This window comes from Euprymna scolopes, chromosome 39, assembly GCF_053919585.1.
Source record: "Euprymna scolopes isolate OS-2025 chromosome 39, ASM5391958v1, whole genome shotgun sequence".
Classification (NCBI taxonomy): Eukaryota; Metazoa; Mollusca; class Cephalopoda; order Sepiida; family Sepiolidae; genus Euprymna; species Euprymna scolopes.
In genome coordinates this window covers 24,327,834-24,346,855 of record NC_136520.1, presented here as the reverse complement: position 1 = coordinate 24,346,855, position 19,022 = coordinate 24,327,834, and the positions used below count along the sequence as shown (strand labels likewise).

The window sequence follows — 19,022 nt, the reverse complement described above, 5'->3', positions numbered from 1 at the left end:
ATGTGTTTTTATAAACGTCGTCTTTGTGTTGTAATTCTACCAAAAGGTAAAGTGGAAATTGTCATTATATGTCTTGTATATCCTGTGTTTTAAAATGTCTTCACATACACAATGTCTCTACATCTCATATCTACAATGTGAACACTAAGACTGTCTCAACACTGTCTCCTCACTCTAAGAGCTTCTACTACACTTCTAAGTATGAACATTTTATATATATGAATCTCTTCATAACACGAACACAGAACGCAACATCTCTCTTAATAAGACTCTCTAAGACTCACTTTTAATAAGACTTCCTAACAACAAACCATAACAACAACAATAACAACAACAATAATAATAATAATAATGAAACCCCTATATAACATTAAGACCATTAGGTATTTCCTGTCTTTGCGACAATTATCTTTCATTCTATTCAGCCCTTTACATCAAATGAATTCATGCTTTGTCTGGAGCTTTAAAAAAAAAAAAAAAAAAGAAAAATTCAAACTTTCTTCGGTTCTCATCATATTTCTCAGTACTAGGATTTGAGTCTTTGGGGCATACAATCACGGAATTGGCCCTCTCCATACATTGTAGCATATTATCTGCATATGCATTTATATATACATGTCTCTGTGATGTGAGTGTGTACATATGTGTTCATATAAATAATGTGTCTACATGGCTGATCGTGTCATCTAGTGCGTACATATAGAGCCTGTATATATCCATGTTTATATGGTACTGGGTCGTATTGTCAAGAGTCTCTTTTGTGTATGTAGGTGTATATACGGATTCAATTTAGTTCACAGAACAGGGCATATACATTTTAGATACTTTCTTGTAACCAAGAGGAGTAAACATCTTTGTCTGCTTGGCACAAGAATAAATTTAAGCATATCTTCTTCATAATCATTGTTGTCTAACGGTTGGTCTTTTCTTTAAGTCCTGTTGTTGGAATACTTTTCTTCCAAAAGAAATGCCAAGTTATAATTCACAGATAACTTTATTTACACTTCTATCGGAGTTTGCAGACGTTTACCTTGATTTATACATCTTCTCTTGTTGTGTCCACTGAATGCTCCCATGGACCGTAAGAGACAAAATCTCTTCCAAGTCAACAACTCCAGTCTGAATCCCCATCCGCCAGTTAACTGACTGGAAAACTAACTCTGACTGGTCCAGGTTTCATGAATGGATGATAACCTTGTTTATTTGTTAGTTATCTTACGTCATGTAACTAGGTCAGTTCTATGCCAAGGTCATCCTTGTTATTGTTAACTACCTTAACTTTTGTTTATACAAACATTCCAACTAGCTTTAACTAAATTCCTGTCCTATTTTATTATCACAGAACCATGAAAATATTATTGTTTCAACTATCAAATTTCAATAGCATTCTTCTGCCATTGAAATCATCTATTTCAATAACATTGTAACATATCACAGCATCCTCTTTTGTTTCCTTGCTCCACCAGGCAATCTGGTGCTGTCAGGGAGTCACAATCCAATAACATTAGCAGGGCATCACTAGACGACTGCACATCATTGATCACATACACATTAAAGCTGTGCTGCAAGAGAAATAACCTAATTACTAGAGTAAGGTAAGAAAGGATAGAAGAGCATCCATGTCACCATTGCTCATTGTGTAAGTGGACTGTGTTTCTTGTCAATTTACTTGAAAACAAATATTTTTACTTTTTTTCTTTATCAATTTTTTTATCGTTTTGCTTTTGCTGGGAATGGAACATCCTACTGGATGTCAGACATTTACCCACTATTTCAAAGACTCCAACTGAAAAATCTTTTTAAAATTTTAACTATTCCTATAAGCATAATTGTTTTTACTTCTTTTCACCTGGTTCATTGGGTATATTTGGCAGGGAGTTTTTAAAGTTCTTTTTCATGAACTTGGTTATGTCTATAATTAATGAAATGAAGAAGATCTTTCTAAGGTTTTTCATCTTATACATAAGTATATATAGTATTTTTTACCAGTTCAGTTGTATTGCAAGAGTGTGTGATTTTTGTTTTGTTTTAAATTTTTCACCTGGTCTTGTACCATATCTTTGTACTTTTAAATGAATTTTTCATGCTAACATGTAATCATGATCAACTAAAGAAAGTATATCATCAACACTTCTGTCTCAACAGAAGAAAGGCAGCATTTTCTGTCCATGTTTCTGCACCGTGAAACAGCCTACTAGAGGACTACATGATGATGCTTACCATATCCAGATGAAAAATCACCTTAAACAAACATTCAAACGGTATATGGACGCAATATCTTCTGTTTTTTTCACATAACTTGCTACACTTTAACTATTTTGTTACAAATAAAATTGATCAATTGAAATCCCTGGTAAATATGTTGGTAAACTTTAAAAGTTTTACATATAACACACATGGTTAAGGATAAATTTATTAATCTATATAATAAAAGTGAATGTACATGTGTGCGTTTGCTTTAATAATAATGTATGCAAATTTAATTTCAATAAAGAAACTTAATCTTAATGATAACTAATAATAATAATAATAAAAAAAAGAAAGAATAATTATGTATGCCAATTTAATTATGAGCAAAGAAGGAGAAGCTTATCTTTATATGATTGATGATAATGAAGGAAAGGAAATAATTTTTTGCACTTTTAATAGAGGCACAGAAATATTCCATTATTATTAAAACAGAACTGAAGGAGAGATGGAGAGAGAGAGAGAGAGAGAGAGAGAGAGAGAGAGAGAGAGAGAGAGAGAGAGAGAGAGGGGGGATTTTGTCTCCTTTTTCTCATGGGTTAGTTTTTTCCTTATTGTTTACTTTTATCTAATTGATTAGTTCTCTTTTTTTATTAGAAACAAACAGAGAGAAAGAGAGAGAAACAAACACTCGGGCAACGCCGGGTACCCCCGCTAGTAGAAAATAAATCGTGAAGTGACAGCAAACAGGCAAAGTGATAGCCTAGTATACAATAGTAGCAAACTATATATTTTAGCATTTTTATTTGTAAGCTAAAGTCATAGAGGAAAACTTATTGTTGGTATTGATTAATGAATATCTTTTTAGAAGCATGTTTACACATTTTCATCTGATTTTCAAGAAGACTATAAATATAGCAATTCTAATTAATTAAAACAATGCAAACTTAATTAAAAGTTTGTGCAAATTGACTAGAGTTCATTAGAGATTACTATTATCAATTTAATAAACTTAATGTAGCTGAAAGGCTTCTTTCCATGCTAAACGAGTTGTATGAAATATGTAAGGCAAATATTACGTAAATATTAGTGTCGTTATTTAAGTAGATTGTTTGATTTACATTTTCCTTTTGTAATCTAAATAATTTACGGAAATTAAAATCCTGGGCAGCCATGCACAGGGATCTATCTTTAAATAGATAGACAGATAGATAAATGATTATCATGAACACATCTTTCGACTCATCTGTGTGGCTGACTATGATTGGATGGATTTGAACTCACGACCACCTAGTCTGTATTCAGGTGCATTGACCATTACACTATAAAGAGCGTGCCTGAAATTACATGCAATTTTATTGCTTACTAATATATGTTGTATTTTTTTTTGTTAAAATATTATTTTTGATTTTGACAGACTATTTTTATCTACAGGCGAAACAGTCTGTAGAAATGTATCAACGTTTTGGATTTGAAAAAAAAAAAAATGAATAATACATAAATTTGGGTCACTGTAATTAACATTGTCTATTTGTATATGCTTTGATGTTAAATATTAGCAATCATTGAACTTTTGCCTTGAAAAGTTTTGTCTTGAAAAAAAAAAATAAAAACATATTCCTCAAGCATACTAAGGTTGGCAGCTGCCACATAAGGCCTCCTTAATTGTTTTCTCTCCTTACTTGAAAAAATAAAACTGATAGAGTCCCTCTTTAAATACCTAACCGGGCAGAGTTATACACAAGATTAAATTTAATGTGAGGAAAATCCAGTTTTCAAGAAAGGTAATCTAAATTGGAAAAAATAGTTTGCCTCACTCTAGAAGGATTTCTCTTTTACTGACCAAGAACAGAAAAGATGAACTATAGTATCAGGACAGATACTACACTTTGCTCCTAGCCAAAAGACCAGCCTAATAATTGTGTCCAATAGTATCAACATATTAGACAACAACAACAACAACAAAACCTTATAATGAAGCAAAGATTACACAATTCCAACCCCAATTCTTTTATTCTGAACTTGCTTGATTTTAGTGGCATAGAGAAATCCAAGATGGCCAGAAGAAATGCTGAATTGGTTTATTTCAGAGTTTTCATTCTCCTAGATATGTTGCCTTACGAATGCTTGAGAGTCTAGTCAAGAAGTCAACCTTTTTGAACTTCGTGGACCTTTGTGTAATTTTAAATTTGACACACTACTAATTTAGAAAAACAAAGCTAAATACATTTTTATCTATATAAAACTAGCATGGCTATCTGGCGTTGCTTGGGTGGAGCGAGGTAGTATACTAAGGATATTGAGCAACTCAGTCCTAAAAAAATAAATGGACTTTTGTTTTAATCAAAATAGCAGCAAGTGCCCGTGCTAAAAAAAAAAAAGAAAAAAAAAAGTAGACAGGAGGCAGGATCGAACCTGCAATGCGAAAGAGGAAAAGGAGGTGAAAAAAGCTAACACGTTAGCTGTCTTGGCCATGGCGACTTATGACATTATAGGCCTTCGAAATAACGTTTTATAAACGTATGTTGAGATCGGTAGATGTATGACTTGCAAAAAATGTTGACACAAAAACTGATCCATCCTTGCAAAAAACGGCCCAGTTGACCAGTACATAATTAATCTTTTTGGTCAATTTTTACATATTTTTCATCTGATAGATAGATCTTTCTAACGATACCAATTTTGTCATGGTCCGATGTCTGTCAAAAGTTTTTTGCAGACATACAAACTAACACATATTTTTTCCTTTCATGTAATAGATTAGGTAGGTGTATATATATGTACAGGATTCACTCCTAAATTAATGAACTTTATGACTTTTGGAACACAGTTACTAAGGGAAGGGATGTGGGCTATATTTACTTTAATTTAATTTTATGCTAGCATGTTGTTACAATTTAGATACCTGTAACTTTTGGAAAATATTAACAATAAATATTAGATATCAGTTAATAAATATTTTCTGAATTTCGGTTTCTTTGAAATATTATAAAATGTTTTTTAGGGAGCATATTATGGATACAAGTTTACATGCGAAAATTGAAATATTTGAATTTAATTTTCACATCAAAATATTCAATTGGGGAGAGGAAAATGTTTTCTACTGCTTTACTAACCCAGTGTTTGAGAGATTAAGAACTTTCATGGAATATTCGAATATCTATGTATCCCATATAGAGTTCAAGTGTGAGCCCCAGGAAGGGGACCTCTTCATTTCTGAGAACTTTGATTAAAGTAATACGAAACAAAAAAGTAGTGAAAAACTGTTCTGTTTGAAAAATTAATTTGACATTATAGTTTATATAATAACTAGAAGATGTATTCGGTGTTGCCTGGTATTAAACGTAACGTTAAATTTCTTAAAAAAAAAAAAATGAAAAGAAACTGAGACATGGGAATGTGAGTATTATGTTTTTTGTAAACAAAAAAAAAAATACTCAAGCTGAGATTAAAACTAAAACCTAAAGATAGTGAGTCAAATACGATAACCATTAGGCCAGCTTGACACAATCTTAAAAAAGTGTTTTCGAAACTACTTATTCTTAACATAAGGAATCTGTCATGTGAACGATTCACGTATGCGCATTCATGAAACAGTTAAAAACAGATAAAAATCTGATGACTCCCCACGTATCAATTTCTCAATTTTGAGCTCTTTTTTTTCCAGATGAAAATCAATTAAAAAGTTTTCCACATATCTGAATACCCTATATAGCAAATTTCAAGCCTGTAGTTCATAAATTCAAAAAGGTTGAGAAGTATCCTCACACACACATTCTCCCTTTTACAGATAATAGGAAAACATTTTTATTACTCTGAAATGCACTCATTAAATGTAACAGCTATGCTATGAGAGAAAGTGACTTAACAGCCTAAACGGGATGTGAATACTGCATGTCAGATTAACAATCCAAACAGTAACATTCACATTAGTTCCACTACCACCAGTCAAGTTTCTAGCAGTTACAATTGCTGCAGGATTTCTGTGTGGTTGATCAGTCCAATGCCAGATAGGCAGGCAAATGGGTGCAGAGGTTGTGTGATAGAAGACTCTTTCTCCCTTGGTAGGTATTCTGGAGATATATCTGGTTCAGCATAATACGTCTTCAACGGCATGGACCCAATGTTAGTGATCTCTGCTTGCTAAATGGAATTCAACATTTATATTATATAAAAGGCAAATGCGGCATATGCATTTTTGTATGTCCAAGAAAGGCTTTTTTCGTCAGGCTTCTGTGGGGGTGGGGTTACTATGTCTTAGAACTCTTTATATACCCCCTAGATTATAATATATACGATTTGCAAATGCGCGTCGCGTCTAGATTTATTTACATCGACTTTTACAAAATTTTTGCTATTTCGGCTGGCCTCGTGTGTGTTGGGTTTTTTCGTATAAAAACGAAACTAAATCGAAAGCGAAGTCACTTGTTTCCGGCATGAGGCCCGGGAACGTCCAGAAGCAATCAGCTTTTGATCAATGTGTGGGAAACTTCTTATATCAGACGATTGCCATTCAATTTGGACAATCCCTTTTTTATGAGGAGCTAGTCCCCCCCAACATCTTGGGGAAACAAACCCAGCCAAAGTTGGGTAAGCAAACCCCCCAAAAATGCCCCGCAGTAAAAGTTAATTCCGTTTTTAATACTTAAATAAATTCAAATGTGTTTCAGTTACTCTTCCTTGCTGGCCTAGCGGGTAACATCTCAGGTTTTTTTCACACTTTATTTCCACCTTCGCCTCAAGGCTTCGGGTCTGATCCTACCTACATACCAAAACATTTTTTTACAAACACACACATATCTACAAACACTCGGGCAATGATTTGTTTTAAGAAGTTTTAACATTGTGTTTTTTATATAATACTAGCTTTACCCTGCCATGTGTTGCTCAATTTGGTGTAATGGAAAAGTCTAATAAAAAGAGAAAATGCATGTTTCTTATATTCTTAGTACTGCAATGGAGCCCCCCCCCCCAATTTTTTAAATGCGAAAATGTAAGAAGTGGTACTCTTGCAGGTCTAATATTTTAGTGTTTTTATTTAATATAAAATGTTTAATCATCACGAAGAACACAGTGTGTATGTCTGTATTTGGAGAAGAGAAATGGTTGCAACTCTGTTGAATATGTTAACTTTGGGTAAATAAGTTAAAAACTATCTAAAACAGTGTCAAAGTTTTTTTTAGTTTGAACTGACTTTTGTGAACGTAACATAATCAACGGTGTTCGCCAGCAGTTGTATGTTTGAAAGATACAGCTAAAGACTGTTTTTCTAGCCGACTAAACGGTACATTAAATCGAAAGGGTTTGTCTTACTAAACACAGATACGAAAAAATTGTGGGAAACTCAGATGTAGCAAATGTAATATTGTTAATGAAGAAGAAGCATTCATAAATGTTAATTTAAACATGTATGGGATTCTTTAGTAAAGAAAAAGCAATCATAATTTTCTGATCTTAATCGGACTTTTACCTGGTTATTTTGTTTTTCAATTTGAATGCAAGTAATTATACAATCTAAATATGTAACTAATAAAATTCAATAATAACTCACTCATAGTTAGAACCGTCGGTTAGAGTTGTCACAACCGGAAGTAAGAACGGCACAGTCGCGCAGTTTATGTTATTGTTTTTGATTTTCAAGTGTAATGCGAGTAATTTCACGATATGGTTGCGTTGTAATAGTAATTTGTAAAAAATGAGATGTTAGTTTCCAAAAATTTGTGTAGTTGAAAGCAGTAATAAATGAAGCTCATAGTAAGATTCGTTGGTTGGATTCGTCCAAACCGGAAGTAAAAACTCAGTAAACTCGCAGTGTGCGTCTTACAGAAGAAAGAAATGCAAAACAAAAACAATCTAATCTTAATCGGACGTTTAGCGTGTTTATTTTTTGTTTTTGTTTTTTAAAAGAAATGCAAGTACTTTCACGGTTTCGTTCGAATAATAAATTGTAACTAAGAAAGTGTTTGTTTATTTAATAAGTTTTTAGTGGGAAGCACTAATAAATAAAGCACATTGTTAGATTCCGTGGTTAGAGTTGTCAGAACCGGAAGTAAAATCCAAGTAGTCACACAGTTTGCGTTCGACATAAAAGAAACAGAAAAAAACAAAAAGTCCAAAAGGCAAAAAGATAATGATAATCGGACTGTAATGCATTTTTTTTTGCTTATTTTTATTGGAGAGAAAAAAAAGGGAAAAATTGCCGGAAATGTCTGAAAGCAATCAGTTTTGATCAATGTGGAGTTTCTCCTTATATCACACACCCGGGCAACGCCGGGTACCCTCCGCTAGTGAATATATAAAGGCACGATTTGGATATCTCAAGGAGTAGACATGTGGTAGTGAAGAAGATCAGATTCGAGTTTGTAAGTGATTTTACTGTATCAATATGATTGCTGGACAAACTTCATGTAGAGCAAGTATGGCACACTTAGTGTTTCCTACTAGAGTCCAAGACAATCAATAAAACTTAAATAAAAAAACCTGATGGTGATAATGATGATGACTGGTTGCAAGCCTTATTTTAAAGATTTCTTTCTTCAAAATTATTTGCTTGAAAAAAGTTACCAGCATAAAAGTTACCAGCATTATATTCAAATTCAGTATTTATTAATACTACTAAGTATATGGTATGAACCATCTTTCCTTCTCTCAGTTATGGGTCAAATAATAAAGTAGACTAAACTGTGATCAAAATACAAGCACAAGTATAAGTAATACGTTTTATACCTGGTGAACCAAGTAATATACAATAACCAAAAAAAATATTAATACGGCTCATGATGCCTTTGTTCAATCTCAAAAGACAATGGACACTCCTGTCAGAATAGCTTCACATGTAATTGTGAAGCAAGGGTTGCGCAATTTCCAACTATGCATTTCCCGGATCAGCACTACTTGGGTCCAGTGACAAGAAGAGGCCAAAGACTGACTGGTAGCAATGCCAAGATAAGTGGAGAGTACATACAGCACCTGGAATTCCCAAATGATGACCCATTTTAGTACTGAACATGCTCAACGTTGCTTAACTTCAGTGATCTGATGAGAATTGGTATGTCAACGTGATTATGCTGTATATGCTAATATTAATACTAACACTAATAATAATCATCGTTGTCATGATCATCGAAAATTGATTACTGTTAGAATGCTGAAAAAAATTTGGATGACTTATGTTCATGGTTCTAATTACCCTACTCAGGCTTGATAGTCTTATTTACCCTATTATTTCATTCATAATTTTGGGAAATGCAGTGACATGAACTTAAATATTTTCCAAAAGTATTAGTAAAATTCATGAAAAACCCCAGGTACAACTTTGTATGCAACTGTTGGGTTTTGTTATTCTTAGTGTCAAGGATAGAAACCTACAATCTAGAATGTTAACGAATAACTGCAACCAATGTAGAACAATTCATACAGATGAGAAAAGTATCTTCATTCTGCTAGATCTACAGCAGATGTCCTTACAGTTATATTGCATAGGATTAGCAAATCTCTCGACGGTGGCAATCTTTCTAGGGCAAGTGCTCTTGACATATCTAAAGCCTTTGATAGGGTATGGCATAAAGGTTTACTTCATAAGATCGCTAGCTATGGTATAGCTGGAAAAGTCTTCTCAATTATTAAATCATTTCTTTCTGATAGGTTCATAAGAGTAGTAGTTGAGGGGCAAAAATCAGAAGCTCACAGTATTAATGCCGGTGTCCCTCAGGGATCCATCCTGGGCCCAACTCTTTTCCTGATCTACATTAATGATCTTCCAAATCACATCCTTACATCATTTGTAGACATTTATGCTGACGACACTACCATTTATGGTACCACATCTAAGACAGTAAACGACCAAGTTCTCTCCAATTCTCTCTCCTCTGATCTTGAGCACGTAGTACAATGGGGAAAGGAGTGGCTGGTTACTTTTAATGCATCTAAACCAAGCTTCTCTCTTTACATCATCAACATTCTAATCCACATTTGGCATCAATTGAAATGAATGGCTCTCGTCTTCAGGAGGCCTCAAGTTTTTACAAGCTTCTGGGCTTGACCATTACTCCTGATCTTAAATGGAACACATACATCAAATCTGTTGCCAAGGCCGCTGGAAAAATGGTGGGATCTTTCTATCGATCCGGTAGATATCTCACTGCTGATGCTATTCTCTATCTATATAAGAGCCAGGTACGTCCAAGGATGGAATACTGTTGCCACATCTGGACAGGAGCTGCTAGAAAGGACTTGTCCTGCCTTGATAGAGTTCAAAATAGACTTCGTAGCCTCGTAGGAGATGTCCTGTTCTCCTCCTTGCAACCTCTATCTCACAGAAGAGATGTTGCGAGTTTGTCTCTGATGTATCGTTATTTTCATGGAAAGTGTTCAACTGAGCTTCAATCTATGGCCCCCCCCCCTCGCCAAACTTTCACAAGAAACACTCGTCTAGCTGTAAACACTATCAATAATTTCCCCCACTCTTTATCTGTGCCTAAACCTAAACGTAAATTCCATGAACAAAGCTTCTTTCTTAGAACTGCACGCCTGTGGAATTGTCTCCCGTTTTCCTGCTTTCCGGCTGACTACAATATGGTTGTGTTCAAGTCTAAAGTAAATAAGTTCTTGATGAGCCGTTCCATATAAGTTATCAAATTTACCAAATTTTCATTACTAATGATTACTATATTGTCCAATTTCTACTGTACACTCTTTAACCCTTATCCTTGAGTGGCCTCTGGGCCTTGATAATGTGGTGATGCCTATGTATAAAAAAAAAAAAAAAAAACTAACTTAACAATGACAAAGACGACACATTTAATGTGTGGACACCACACACATTTGTAGATTTTTAATATTGCTTTTTGCAACATCTGGCCGTGGAAATATTGATTTTGATATGGGTCTACACAGACAATCTATCATCATTTCAACGTCTTTTTGATGGGAAGTAATTTGCATTCTTCTTTTGTTTTTGATTAATGAAGTCTGATCTTGCCATCAGCAAAATGTGTTTGCTTTTCATGTTCATAATGTGGTTTAATAGAGTAAAATGATATCTGAAATGGCAGTAAAAGGACAATTCGCTTTTAGTGTGTGAGTGAGTGTGGGTGTGTGAAATGTGAGAGTTTATAAAAGCCGATAACAATGTATGAACAAAAATAAACCATCAAAGACAGTATTTAGCTAAAAACAATCAAAGACAGTATTTAGCTAAAAACAATCAAAGAGAGTATTTAGCTAAAAACGATCAAAGACAATATTTAGCTAAAAACAATCAAAGACAGTATTTAGCTAAAAACAATCAAAGACAGTATTTAGCTAAAAACAATCAAAGACAGTATTTAGCTAAAAACAACCAAAGACAGTATTTAGCTAAAAACAATCAAAGACAATATTTAGCTAAAAATAATCAAAGACAGTATTTAGCTGAAAAAATCAAAGACAGTATTTAACTAAAAACAATCAAAGACAATATTTAGCTAAAAACAATGAAAGAGAATATTTAGCTAAAAACAACCAAAGACAGTATTTAACTAAAAACAATCAAAGACAGTATTTAGCTAAAAACAATCAAAGACAGTATTTAGCTAAACACAATCAAAGACAGTATTTAGCTAAAAACAATCACAGACAGTATTTAACTAAAACAATCAAAGACAGTATTTAGCTAAAAACAATCAAAGACAGTATTTAGCTAAAAACAATCAAAGACAGTATTTAACTAAAAACAATCAAAGACAGTATTAAGCTAAAAACAATCACAGACAGTATTTAACTAAAAACAATCAAAGACAGTATTTAGCTAAAAACAATCAAAGACACGATTTAGCTAAAAACAACCAAAGACAATATTTAGCTAAAAACAATCAAAGACAATATTTAGCTAAAAACAATCAAAGACAATATTTAGCTAAAAACAATCAAAGACAATATTTAGCTAAAAACCATCAAAGACAATATTTAGCTAAAAACAATCAAAGACAGTATTAGTATTAAGCTAAAAACAATCAAAGACAGTATTTAGCTAAAAACAATGAAAGAGAATATTTAGCTAAAAACAATCAAAGACAATATTTAGCTAAAAACAAAGACAATATTTAGCTAAAAACAATCAAAGACAGTATTTAGCTAAAAACAACCAAAGACAGTATTTAGCTAAAAACAATCAAAGACAATATTTAGCTAAAAACAATCAAAAACAATATTTAGCTAAAAACAATCAAAGACAGTATTTAGCTAAAAACAATCAAAGACAATATTTTAGCTAAAAACAATCAAAGACAGTATTTAGCTAAAAACAATCAAAGACAGTATTTAACTAAAACAATCAAAGACAGTATTTAGCTAAAAACAATCAAAGACAGTATTTAGCTAAAAACAATAAAGACAGTATTTAACTAAAAACAATCAAAGACAGTATTAAGCTAAAAACAATCACAGACAGTATTTAACTAAAAACAATCAAAGACAGTATTTAACTAAAAACAATCAAAGACAGTATTTAGCTAAAAACAACCAAAGACAATATTTAGCTAAAAACAATCAAAGACAATATTTAGTTAGATTAAATATAAAAATTATATTATATGAATGAAATAAAGCATATTTTCTGTAAACAGACGTCATGAATTGGCCTACATTGTTGCACAAGTAGATTTGCATATGCATTTAATTATATATGAAATAGAAAAAAGTCACTTTGCTGACATTGCCTAAGGTGCTGTGAAATCATTTTAATTTTTTAGTACATTTTTTAAACTTATATAGAAAAACAACTAAACTTTTAGTTATAAGGGAAGCGATTCTTATATTATTTAATTAAACATATGAGTTTTGATCTTTGTTGAATACTGTTTTTTTGTGATAAGTTAAAAATGTTTAATATTATCAGATGGTCTGAGCCAAATGAAGTAATTTTTTTTACATTAATCATAGTAAAATATATAACAATATTTCCAATAACATGGTTCAACAATAACAAATGAAAATTTACTAGTCAGAATCAAAGCATATATATTTGTTCTTGACACATAATACTTGTAATATATACACTACTGAGCTTATTAACCCATCTTTTTTGTGAAGTTAAAGAAATTTTCATAATAATAATATATGCATGTATATAATTTATTATTCCATGTGTATACACATAATGATAGTATGAAGTGATATATCATATATAAATTTTCACTATTTACTTCAACAGTAGTAGAGCTTTGTAGTAGTATGGGGAAAATATATCTACGGCAATTAAGCTACATGTAGGCATCCATGTTTCCTCACAGAGAATTATGAAATATAAATGCCTCTAAGCAACTTAATTGCTATAGATAGTTTTTCATACTTTATACAGCAGAATGAAAATATTTCTCTCTTACATATATACAGGCATGAGTACCCGGCGTTGCTAGGTGAAGAGAGGTAGTATAGTAAGGCTATTGAGACCCCTCCCCCAGCCCTAAAAAAAAGACAACTAAAAATAGCGAGTGCCCATGCGAGATAAAAAAAAAATTAGCAGCAGTAGCCAAGCTTGAACCTGTAATGCAAAAGAAAAAAAAGGAGGTGAAAAAAGTAAACGCGTTAACCGACTTGTCCACGGCGCATTGTGACGTCATGGGCCTTAGATATAACATGTTTTAAATGTACATTGAGATTGCGAGGCATGAATGACTTTGCAAAAATGTTGACACAAAAAATGACCCCCGCCTTGCAAAAAACGGATTATTAGACAGCCAAAGAATTACTTTTTGGCCAATTTTTCGATATTTGTTGTCCGAGAGATTGATCTTTTCAACAGTAACAATTTTGTCACAGTCTGATACGTCTGTCAAAAGTTTTTAGGAGATGTAGAAACACACAGAGGCACAAACATGCTAACACACATTTTGCCTTATATATATTAGACTGCCATCCGGCATTGCTGGTCATAAAATACACATAAATAGTATATTTTAAATAATGCAGATTTCTTATTTTTTATTATAGAGCCAAATCTCTATTGATTATTATCCACTATATAGTAATGATTTCCAAAGTTATAAAATAATATTTTTTCATTCCACTAGAATTAAAAACAGAATGTTTAGTGCTCGAACCTTAGTTGGTATTTATCTCTCCAGCATTGTTATCATCTGAGCTACTGACACATTAATAGGAAAAGTTAAAAATGAGGCGACTTTGAGCTATAAATGCTTAATCTTGTGCATACACAAAGTAACAGCAAGAGTAATGTTTTATATGACTTACCCTGCCAAGGTCAACTGTTTGTTTTTAATTTTGACCCATTAGCCGTAATCATTGATTGCTAAAGGCTAAATCAAAAGTGTTCTATAGGTCCAAATACTCTATATATCGAATTTTAACCCTGTAAACCGAATATTCAGAGTGGAGTTTGGTAGAGATTTTTCGCACACACTGACAAGGTAACTTGTTGACACTGTTGATTTTAGAAAATTATTTTTATATATAATGGGTAGAATCAAAGTTTAAAATGTAAAACTCAAGTATTATGCTTCAATTGTGCTCTAAACAAAAACATTCACGTCGAACGTGCTCCTGTCATATCAAATAAATTACTGTATATTTTATATGCCTGGCCTTTCTACTTGTGTGATGATAATGGCTTGAATTAAAGTTTAAAATGCAAAAATTCAGTATAATGGTCAATTGTGCTCTGAACAGAAACATTAATTTTGAACGCACCCCTGTCATATAAAGTAACCTACTGTTGAATTTATATGCTGGACACATTTGTTTGTGCTTTGATAAAACATCTCAAATACGGTTGTGATGTTAAACTGTGTAAGTGGTAACTTGGCCAAAATCGGACTGTTCCATCTTTAATGTTTTTGTTTTTTTTGATTATTGACTTTTGATAATTATTGGAGGCATTTCTTTTTGATTATTGACTTTTGATAATTATTGGAAACATTCCGGTACAAAACCTATTTAACAACACTCCCAGACACATACGATACATTTGTATGAAATTTAAAAAAAATCGGTGCAGCTGTTTTTGAGTCGATGGGGAATGAACTCCCAGAGTTTCTTTTATACAATCGAAACATTCAAGTTATTTAGCTTTGCTTACACCGTTTTTACTCCAATATATTGAAACATTGACATAATTCCAAATAGCTCAAACATGTTTGCTCTGCTAATAAGAGTTTTAGGATTGAGCACTAACAGGTTAATTATATTGCAACTTTATTATTGAGAAATGTCTTCATCTTTAATTAATCTTTAATCGATTGTAGGAAATTAGTTACTGTAATCTATGAACATTTTGATATCTTCCTGTCTTAAAGTATATATATTTTCATAGGAACATTTGTAGAGGGAGAGAGGCAAAGAAAAGTTAATAAGGACAAAGAAAGAGAGAGAGAGAGAGAGAGAGAGAGAGAGAGAGAGAGAGAGAGAAATACATATAAGCAAATGGAAACAAAAAGAGTGAAAAATAAAGTGAAGGGAAATAAAAGATAAATATATTTATCTTTAATAAATTACTGTAAGAATACCTAAGAGAATCTTTATTGACTATCATTATATCATACAACGTTTGTTTTGTTTGTTTTTTTTGTAACAAAGCCATTAGGGAATATAAACCATTCATAAAGTTTCTCTCATATGATGGTATTCTCTATCAATGAACATAAAGCCAAGATGTGAACAAAATGAAGCAGTTTCAAGATAACAACAAAGAAAACTTTGGGAATTTTTTGTAATTTGTTCTAATTTTTTTCTTTAATATCATAACTGGTTATTCACAAAGTACATTTGATTCTAACATATCTTTTATTCAAGTTAATGTATTCACTTAAATTTATTAATAAAATATGGCATAATTTGGGGATTATATTCTATATGTGTAAATATGTCTGGAACGTTTGATTTCTGAGTTTTGCCTACTGAAACAAATACTGATCATTCTTTATTGTAATCATCTAACATGTACGTGTGTGAGAATGCACTGTTATTACTGCATATGGGATAGATAATCACTATCCTTGGGACAAGATCACAAAGAAAATAAGGCTGGACCTGGTGTTGCAACTTGCACCAAGAAAATCATGTAAAAATGACACCAAACAAATATAAAAGCCGTGGGGCTCAGAAGTTAGATCTGAGTGTCATGATCATGATTATCTAGAGATTATCCAGTCATTTACTTCAGATCAAGTTTGGCCAGTATTCAAGTGGTAGCAAAGATAGTTGGAGCCAGCTCAACCGATTTTTGGGTTAATACTGTTTCAAATACAAGTAATCTGATGTCGCTAAGGTAAAACAACTCTAACTTTTTTTTTTACTTTTTTTTCATTTTTAAGTAGTCTATATTTAAATTATGTTGCCCATTGTAATAAATCAAGTGCTAAACAAAACATAATATGTAAACATTAAATGTTTTGGTTTATGTTTTTTTTTCAATGTATATGTACATGCTTGCATGGATCTATGTGTAAGAAGGAAATACCTTATGCATGTGTGTGTGGTGAATTGTCATGGGTTTATGTATATATGTGCAAAAATGTTTGATTACAATCTTGTGTCTGTATAACCCTAACTCCCTCTGTCGTCCGAGGGCTGGGCCACATCCGTCGCTATCCTGGTTCACGGGAGCATACTTGTGATGTACTTCTGGCTGTGTTCGTCGCTCCCAGCTCACAGGACCATAGATGCAACCCAGCAGGGCTACATTCTTACTTGTCTAGTGGTGGACCCCTCAAGGGTGACCAGACTCTCACTGGTCACTGGAAAATATCTTTCTGCTGCTCAGGGCACGCGAGATGTGCATGACCCTAAGTTCGTGTGGCAACATTTTCGATTTCGGCCGTCACACTGACTTTGTGCTGGATCCAGTCTATCTCTTTCATCATCTGGCGTCAGGGCGTACCTGAACTAAATCTTCATTCAGGCTGGCAATCGAGAAAGAAAGAAAAACTCTGGTTCATTTTCGCAAAAACCAACAAAATAATTATTCATAAATCGTTCTACACTTGTTTAAAAGTCGAGTTCCTTGATCCGAGCTTCATGATGCAGGTTGTATAACTTAAGTTCCTCTAATTAATTTCCCAGCTAAGAACAAGAGCCTTTCAACTTAGCTCCTATGAGGGTTTTGCCCCCCTCTCCCCAGGCAGGGTGAGAGCGGTGTGAACGCCTTGATGACAGCCAGTAAAAAAAAAAAAAGGACCCTAACTCTAAAAAGACAATCGTTTTTTTTTTTTTATAAAACTGGCCTCTTCTTCCCTCTCTCATATTGAAGATTACTTTTCCTTTTTTTTTCTCTGAACCTCTTTTTTTTCTCTATCCCATTATCTTATTCTTTTTCTTCTCTCGTGAACTCCTTTCTCTACCCCCTTATTTTATTCTTTTCATTTTCTATTTTCTTGTGACCCTCTTCTTCCTCTTTCATGACCATATCTCTCCCCAGGTTCAATTTATTTCTTTATTTGTCCAACTAACTTATCACTGGCTTGGTGGTCTGGTAGTTAAATACAACAGGTGGACCCAAATGACAACATCTCCCAGACACCAAAGCAGACCTTTTGAACCCAAGTCACTGTACCTGTCTCACTCAATTAGTAGTTAAAATTCATTTTAACCAAATCCAACTAGAAAAACAATCTCTTGTTCCACAAATCCTATTATCAGATTTTATATTTTCTTTTCATTGAAAAAGATACTATTTCTTCTCTGGTGGACAGAAATCTCATAAATATCTGTTTTTCCTTGACCAAGTGTCAGCATGGCCTCCCCCCTAACCATACCTCATCCTCTCCCATCTTCTCTTCCTCTATTTGAAAAGCAAGATCATCTGGTGTCGCCAGGGATCTCGTCATATCTGCAGCATTGTCAGTGAATATCAATTTTTTTTTTCATACTAAAATTTTGATTAAAATTTCTGCTGAATAAACAATGGCTGGCATGACTTTAAAGAGGAAACTGACTTTATGAGAGATAGTCGGGTGGCTAGGTGTTTACAGAAAGAGTATTGGGATTTTCTAAATTATATGTGGTAACAAAGATATGATGGCGGCAAGAAGAAAGGGCATAACATAAATGATAATGTAATAAAAAAACTTGTATTTTGAAGAAGAAAAAGAGAAAGTGTTTTACAAATAGCTGGTTTTTGTAGAATTTATTTCTGAAGATATAATGGTTCTTATATTTCTTGTTCTCCAAATTCATTTTGCTGGGTTGTAGAAATAGAGAACCTTGTTTTCTATGCTACAGTTGCTGATTTAATTCTTGCATGTGTCCTCCTATCTTGAAGACAGACATAACAAGAGATAAACTGGTTTTCTCACAGGATCACAGCCAAGAGAAGAAAGAATGTATTTCAGTAAAGATTGGTTGTTTCTCATCTAATCACAGGGCACCTAGCAAATGACTATGATAATTTCAACAATAGTTCTACAGCAATCAGAAAGACGTTTGTTTCTATTTACACCAGTTCATGTGTAAAGAAAACTGAATGAGTATACAAGAAAGTCTTCCTCGTCCAGAAATCTCCATCGATCTGTCAATCAATATATTTCTCCCTTCTACAGCATGCAACTCAAGCTTGCAGCCTGCAAATGAAACTGGAATTTTCACCTTAAATGAATAAAACACCTGACCAAGTGTATGGTAAAAGCGATTTACATGTTTACTTACAAGACGCAGTCTTTTTTGATTGAACTTACAACCTAACCCTAACATACAGAGAAGTCAATCTATGCCTTGAAGATTTTTTCACTTATCTTTCCTGTCTGCCCTGTTCTAACAGTCTGTCAACCTGTTCCATAAATCCAAAAACTCCATTATGAAAAGTCTCCAGAAAAAATATACAATCAATCACAGAACTCCAACAT

The 19,022-nt window shown here is 33.0% G+C and overlaps 1 protein-coding gene and 1 pseudogene across 1 annotated transcript in view; both read right to left on the bottom strand.

Moving 5' to 3' along the window:
• Window positions 1-19,022, bottom strand: part of LOC145263940 (uncharacterized) — a 756,801-nt gene that overhangs the window by 406,206 nt on the left and 331,573 nt on the right. The gene's annotated exons all lie outside the window — the stretch shown is intronic.
• LOC145263955 (5S ribosomal RNA) lies at window positions 9,145-9,262 on the bottom strand (annotated as a pseudogene).